Below are 8521 nucleotides of genomic sequence, written 5' to 3'. Positions count from 1 at the left end.
GACTAGAATTGGTTTTGACTAAAATAATTAAAAAAACCATCAAAGGACAATCCAAAGTCTGACGAGGATTGGTTGTTTGTGAGTAGTTGGAAGCATGGTATTGAATGGACTATATCGACATTATTATGAATAGATAAGATTCTATTAAGAATAAGTTATCATATGGAAAATATGGAAGCGTGTCCATATTGGAAATTGAATATTGAAAAATCTATGACTAGATTAGAAACCTTTATGCAATAGGATGTTCAAAGGAGTGTACTTTGAGTGAGAGACATCATATCTAAGGAATTGTCTTGTAACAATCTCCGATAGAAGACTTTGTAATATCATTGGCAATAGTCTTTGTGACTTTGGTGCAGTGACATTACGAAAGAATCATTGCATAGAATGTTATAATCTAGCATATTCTATAAGTAGCAAGAATTTGATATTCTTTCACTTATGGAAAAGGATTTGGAGTTGTGAAATGAGAATGTTTGGAAATGTGTTCAATTTGATCTATTTCACAAAGTAAGAACCATAGGTAAACACTGTGTGCATGCTAGGAGCATGGGATAAGTGTTGTAATTCAAGTAAGAGGTTGATTACCCGAAACGACAAATAACGAGTAATCGATATGGTGATAAATAAAAGGAGTTTTATTTATACTCAAAGGTTTGAGGCCATATGGGATTAGTATTATTCTTGTGTTTCACTTTGCATGTTTTGACTTCCAGAATAATTGAGTTTATTAAGAATAATCAAGTTATTCGAACGGGCCACAGTCGTTCATATGTTGGAAGTAGGTATGAATGAAGGCTGTCGTGAATTGGTGTGTGGGTTGTCTAAAAGTGTATTAGACATAAGCAAATGTTTGCTGCAACGTTCATGAGTGCTTATGAATATGAATTTGAGCATTGGATTAAACCCACGCTCACTTGGATCACTCCATGAATTGTATCACGAGTGATTGGTGAGACGATAACATCTTATATTCTTGAAACCGAGATGTGTGAGTTGTATCTTGCTAATCGGTTGCACATTGATAATATGTAAATGCACTAGTAACGTGGTGTTATAAAACATACTGTTGTGTGTGATTCGGTGAGTGAGTGCAAGCAAGAATTGTATCAAAGTTTATCCGTTCCTTTTATTCAAAGTAGAATAAAAGCGATATCTTTGGGCCCCTCGATGGTTTAGTGATGACAAACATAAATGCTCGGCTGGGCTAGGGCTAATTTGATTTGTTCAATTAGTCAGTCGTCATAAATCGGGAATCGAGAAATAGTACAAAGAGAATGATTAGAAATCATATTTCATACGATATCTAGAATGGAGGAATATATGATCCCTTATCTAAGGACATGCATATCTGATAGGATCAGAGTTGACAACGGCTTTGAAAAGCTACCATTGCAGATCAGGATCTGAAGTCATACGCATAATGGTTATTAGACTTATCCAAGTGGGAGACTGTTGGATTAGTGTCTAAGTCCATAACTATTTTGGTATGTACTTGACCCGATGGTGCATGGTCCTTTTGGGTTACCTTCACCAAAGCAACTTGATAGGATGAATTATGGAGAGAAAGGATTAAGTATGATTTATTAATTTATTATGAGAATAATATATTAAAGGAGAAATAATATTGTTTAATTAATATTAGTCAATAATTAATTGGTAATTAGTTTTGTGACTAAAAGAGATTAATTAAACTTAAGGGACTGGAATTGTAATTATAAGATAATTATAATTTGGGCCATGGATTGCCTTATATGTTAAGGTGGACCAATTCCATGGGGAAGCCCATATGAAATCGTCCAAGGCCTTGAGGAAAGGGCTCCATGGGTTGCTTAGGGCTTAAGCATCCAATTTAGGGTTTCCTTGTTAGATAACCCTAATAGCCTTACTATATATAAGACCCTTATGACCCAAAAACGTGGCTAATCATCTTTCTAGGGTTTCACACGTTTTTGGGAAGCCTCCAACGTCTGTCCTCTTCATCCTCTTGTTTATGGTGTTTGTGAACCATTAGAGGAGTGACAATTGTGACTCTAAGCTTTCTAAAGTCAATACAAGGAGATTTGTGATTGTTATTGCTAGATAACAATCAAGGTAACATTATAAACTCATTCTTATGTAAATATTGTTACTTGTATGCTAGAATTAGGGTTTGTAGTCTTGGATAAATTACATGTACAATAGAGAAACCTAGATCCTAGCATTAGGGTTTGTATGAGCACATAGGATGTTCTTATGACCAAAACCCATCATTGTTACCAGGGACTACACCACTAGCAAAAGCACCGTATCGACGGAGAAGAAGGAGCTTATGATGCAACTTCAGGAGTTGTTGAACAACAGTTTCATTCGACCTAGTTCATTACCCTAGGGAGCTCTAGTGTTATTCGTGAAGAAGAAGGACGGAAGCATGAGAATGTGTATAGACTACCGAGAGCTGAACATGGAAACAGTGAAGAACAAGTATCCATTGCCAAGGATTGATGACCTATTTGATCAGCTGCAAGGTTCGAGCTACTTTTCAAAGATCGATCTTAGGTCGGGATATCATCAGCTGAAGGTGAGAGAGCAGGATATTGAGAAGACTGCATTCAGAAGTAGATATGGACACTACGAGTTCTTGGTTATGTCATTTAGACTAACCAATGCTCCTGCAGCGTTCATGGATTTGATGAACAGGATTTGTAAACCATTCCTTGATAAATCCGTGATAGTGTTCAACGAAGATATCCTGATTTACTCAAGAAGTCAGGAGGAGCATGGCAGATACCTGCGAGAAGTCTTAGAAGTACTGAAGAAGGAGAAGCTTTACGCTAGGTTCTCCAAATACGATTTTTGGATACGAGAAATTTAGTTCTTGGGTCATGTGGTTAACCAAGAAGGGATAATGGTTGTGTTGGATTAATGTCTAAGTCCATAACTGTAATTGGTAAGTGTTCAACAAAGATATCCTGATTTACTCAAGAAGTCAGGAGGAGCATGGCAGACACCTGCGAGAAGTCTTAGAAGTACTGAAGAAGGAGAAGCTTTACACTAAGTTCTCCAAATACGATTTTTGGATACGAGAAATTTAGTTCTTGGGTCACGTGGTTAACCAAGAAGGGATAATGGTTGTGTTGGATTAATGTCTAAGTCCATAACTGTAATTGGTAAGACTTGATCCGACCCGACATGGTCCATTTGGTTGCATGGCATCATGCATTTGGATAGACTATAATGAGAGAAATAAGACACTTATGGTTATTAATATATTATAACTTCTAGTATATTAATAATAAGAATAATGAGATTATTTAATTAGTATTGATCAAGAATTAATTAAGTGATCAAAAGAAGACTAATTAAATATATGGGTTGATTGTGTAAATCATCCATACTTGTATAGTGGGCTAATGCTCCATGGATAATCAAGTTGGGATAAAGCCCATAGGATGATCCATGGATGCTCCATGGTGTATTTGAACCCATGGATCCAAGGAAATGGAAAGTCATGAAAATTAGGGTTTACCCTAATTGTATAACTATATAAGCATCTTATTCTTGATCAAAATCGGCCACTAGAGTGAGAAAGAAAGGGCTAGCCGATTTCATGAAGTGTAGAATTCTCTCAAGTTATTCCAAGTGCTTATGGTGTTGTGTGAACCATTTGAGGTGTCACACTTGGGGCACTAGGCACTCAAGCTTCATGAAGACAAGCACTAACAAAAGGTATGTTATTCTAACTTGTGTTATTCAAAGTTTAGTATGCTAGAATAGAACAATACCTTGGAAAGTTGATATTTGCATGTATAATAGAGAAAACATAGATCCAAGGTATTTAGGGTTGCATGTACAATTAAGAGTGTTAGAATGCTCAAAACCCAATAGTGGTTTCTGGGACTAGGCTTGTTTTCTTGTTATACTTGCAAATGGAGCTGAAAAATCGAGTTTTGATGCTGTCTAGCCAGCTGACTCGCCGAGTCCATGAAGGGACTCGACGAGTCCAAGGCAAAAAGCATCCAACTCATCGAGTTGTTTAGTGCACTCGCCGAGTTGGATCCCCAGACAACATAAATTCGACCTTTTTGGCTGGAATTGGACTAGGAACATTACCCTAAGATGTTTTTGGACATATAAACTTGTTTTTGACATGGTAATGTTCATGCTAATCCAATTTCAAAGATAATTGCCAATAGATTCGTGTTTTGTATTAGTTTAAGGTTTAGACTAATTACATGAAAAAGTTTGATTTGAATTATCTTGTTCTTATGAGTTGCTTAGATTAATAGAAAAGTTGAATGAAATAGTTGTTTTCAATCCAAATTAATCTAAGAGATGATTCTAAAATGTGTTTTTGTAACTTGTCCTCAAGTTATTTGAAAAGTCACATTTAAGTTTCATAAAACTCATAAAAGTTGGCAAAGGTTACAAAAATGAAGAGTCTAGTTCTAATTAAATGGTTTTATGACTTCATAACTTGTCCTCAAGTTATGGAGGACCAAGAGTCTCTTCATTAAATAAAAAAATTAAAAAAAAGTGTAACCTTAATTAATTCCATAAGTTAAAAAATAAAGAAAAGTTAATTATTTTATTAGTTTAAAGTCTTCCCTAACTTGTCCTCATGTTATGGAACTTGAAGAGTTTTTGGATTAAAACTACTTTAAACACATAAGTTATGGAATTTATTAGTTTTGAATAGTTTCAAAACTTGCCCTCAGGTTTTGGAATTTGTAAAGTTCTCTCTTATGAATACTTTAATCCCAAGTTAGCCCTTAGAATTTTAAAAGTTATAATTCAACCCTTATACTTTATAATATTATAAGTTAATAATATATATATATATATATATATATATATATATATATATATATATATATATATATATATATATATATATATATATATATATATATATGTATAAGAGTAAAGTCAGTCTTACCGCTAGTACGCCTCATTCACGAAGCCGGTCTATAAGGTGGGTATAAGGTTGTTGCCTATAAAATGACAACTTAATGGGTGTCCACTCTCACCCACCGCTTGCTTGACTGGTGGAGGGTCGTTAGCCGAACGGGTTTGACAGGACTAGAATTCTCCCTTCATTAAAAGTATTAATGATAAATACTAAGTAACTAAACTCTTATAAATACCCAATATTAGTTACTTAGGAAAATGTGAATAAGGTGCTGATCCATGAAATTACACTTTGCACTTTGTTTATGTCGGTTAGTGGAGCGTGTGTGGTCAACCGGCAAACTAACTCCTATTTAACAAGGTAGGCAAAGGGTAACTTAATGTTTATCATAGTGTCGATGGAACGTGTGTGGTTAACCGGCACATCGATTGAGGGGTAAACACTTAAGGGTACCAAGTAATTTGCATGGTTACTTCACACCTTGTTTTGTGATCCTCGGCATCCCAGTCACAAAACCTGAAGTGCACACTCGAGATTGATACATGCCATTGAACAGTTCAATGAACCTCAAAAGATCTAGGAGTTTCAAAACCAATTAAAACCTAATAATACATTTCGTTTATCTTGGTGGAAATTGGTGAATCGTCATTCACCTACCTTCAAATTGTTTTATATCTTGGATTACGGCATACCTCTTCTAAGTTATAAAATAGTTTGTTGGGTCCTAGCCTTAATATTTCATATTGGGTGTCATATTAAGGACTTTAAGATCAACTATCTTGAATATCTCCCAAAACATGTCTGGTTTAGACATTTATGATCTTCCCAAATCTCTTGAAACAAGCTTTCCTAAATGAAGATGATGTCCCATGGAAATCATACTTCTTTCACCTCCTCCAATTATTCTCCCTAACCCACAAGTTCTTGAAAAGTTTAAGGTTACTCGAGCCCTATTGGCAAGTAAAGGTCTAGGTGTGGTCACATCTTGGAGATGTAGTCACATATTGACAAGCTGGGAGAGTTGGGTGTCAAAGTCTTGAGAAAATTGGTGGTTCAATCACTTTCTATGTCACATAGTGAGTTCTTTTGGAACACGTATGAAACAAACTATGACAAGACCCTTAACGATCTTATCTATTTGTTAAGATCAACTTCCTCAAAACTTGATGGACATTGCCAATAGTGACACAGGAAATCCAGAAAAGCATTCTCTTCCCAATGGAAAAGGACCGGCCATAGTCAACTCGGTTGACCAAATGGTAAAGAGAAAAACTAAGTCTATCATAGTCCCGTGTACCATTATCAAAGGGTCCATATGTTTATATTGCCAAAGAAAGGGGCATTGGTTGCGAAGCTGCCAAAATTTACCTAAGGATGTTAAAGTCAATAAGTTTGACTCTACTTCAAGTAAATTCCACTATCTAACTCTGCTAAGTTTCTATTCTGAGATTCTTGATACATGATGTGATTGGGTCACATGGTGATGTTTTAAGAATCAAAGAAAAGTGAAGAAACTTAAAGAAAGAATATGCTGAATCTGATCGCGTAGATGGATTTCTATCGCGTAGTTTGAAGATCGGATTCTTGAGCTACTTCTTAGGAGTTATGAGATGTTGCTTAGGAATAGATAACAACAAGTTTTTCATATGGATTGTAAGAATATGTTTTTCCGCATAGTTTTAAAATAAAAGAAAATTTTTGATTTTATTTATTTTAAAATATCCGTACAATGGCATTTGAGGAAAAATTGTTGCTTATATGATTCCATTAATAGCAAGAGTGGAAATATGAAATTGATTCCTTCATTTGTGGTAATGTCTAAATTTACGAAATAAGGAAAGATTCTCATCACCCAAAGTCTCAATTGGACCGGAACTTGGAATCATGCAAGTTGTATAGCATGATGAATGAGAACTTTCAAGTATTGGAAAATTAAGACTAATTACTTGTTCACATGGATGTGTGAGTCAAGTAAAGGACTAAGGGATCGAGTACACATTCTTGTGCACTGGTCAAGTCCACCACAAAATATTGATAAGACTATTCGTCATAGTTTACTAAAGCTCAGTAAATATGTTTATACTTACAAGCTTAAGTGTAACTCTGAGATATTGGAAAAGGTTCCAACGTATGGCAGAGCGAATAAGAAGAATCAAATTAGGCAGAAAGATAAAAGTTTCTCAAATTTGAAAAGATGGGAGAGTACTTTAGTATCAGTTTTGTGATCATCTTAATGATTAAGAAACCATATCACAATTAGTTCTCTAAAGGAAATCTTAGTGCATTCTTATGACTAAGAAGAGGAACTTGAATTGTTGAAATGGTTAAATCAAGAAGATGAGTCATACTTCATTCCAATACAAGTCTTAGAGTCATACTCCAAGATTGTAACTTGAGTGACATGTATCAAAGAAGGTTTAAAACACTTGTCAAATGTAAGAGTAAACGTTTTCTACTCTTGTACATTTGAAATTGGTAAGTTGTGATGTTTTGGATAAAACAAAGACCAACTTAGGCCAACTGTGTGAAGTGTTTGTCTTGGTTAGAATCCACAGTATCTCTTGGATGTTTGACAAAGGAGTCTTATAGGTCAAGAGGATAGTGGGAGTCTTAAAGGTCTTGAAAGTCTCAAGAACTAATCAAGAATAGAACGTGAAGTTCTTCACTAGCACACGACTTGAGGTTTATAACCTATCGTGTTGACATATTCTGTGCCCATTCTAGTTAAAGTTGGCTTTGCATATGAGTTCTTAGAGTTCTCAATGTGTTGCACAACAACTTGGAAGCAATGGCAGGCCCTTGAGCTTCCAGGTGGCAAGAAGTTAAGATTGAGTTCTGTCCATATGAGTTTGGATTTGTCATTATCGTTGTCTTGTGACTATGGTTTTGACAATTCACATGGATAAGAACACATACACCATTAAATCTAAGTGTCATAAGGTTTCTCTCTGATTCATGAAAATGATGGTGAGGAAACACTTTCACTTAGTAGATTTTAACTAGATAGAAATTGTGATATTTGCATTCTCAAAGTCGTTAGTGGAGCGTGTGTGGTTTACCGGCACACTAACCTGGACTTGTGAGAAGTGGCAAAAAGGTCTAACCATTATGATTACGGCATCCCTCTTCATAATTGTTTAGACACACAAGTGTGCTATCCAAGGGAAGGTGTATGTTTTTGATAAAGTCTTATCAAAACAATCTAGTATCAGAAATCTCAACTTTGGTAAGAAAGTCAATAAAGTATTGATTTCTAGAAGTCCAGCTGATTTCTGAGTACATGTCAAAGCTAGTGGGAGCATAAGTGTTATGCTAATGATTATCATGTTAGTGGGAGCATGATAATTATGATACGTATTGCAAGTTAGCAATGTTAATTATAGAAAACAAAAGGTTTCAATTGGGAAAAAGTTGTTTTGCTATAATTAAGGGAGAGGAAATTATACTTCATCTCAAATCTATAAGCTTAGATCGTGAGGTTTTAATCTCTTAGTCAAGGATATATATGAATTTCATGTTGGAATGGCTCAACATAAGGAAATTCTGTATATGGGTCCATTATTTGCGTTCTTAAATTCGATTATGATTACGGCATCCCTTTTCATAATCTGAACTTGGCAAATAGAA

The sequence above is a fragment of the Lactuca saligna genome, chromosome 1, assembly GCF_052625555.1.
Source record: "Lactuca saligna cultivar CGN05327 chromosome 1, ASM5262555v1, whole genome shotgun sequence".
NCBI classification, from domain to species: domain Eukaryota; kingdom Viridiplantae; phylum Streptophyta; class Magnoliopsida; order Asterales; family Asteraceae; genus Lactuca; species Lactuca saligna.
Note: the sequence above shows the minus strand (reverse complement) of the source record.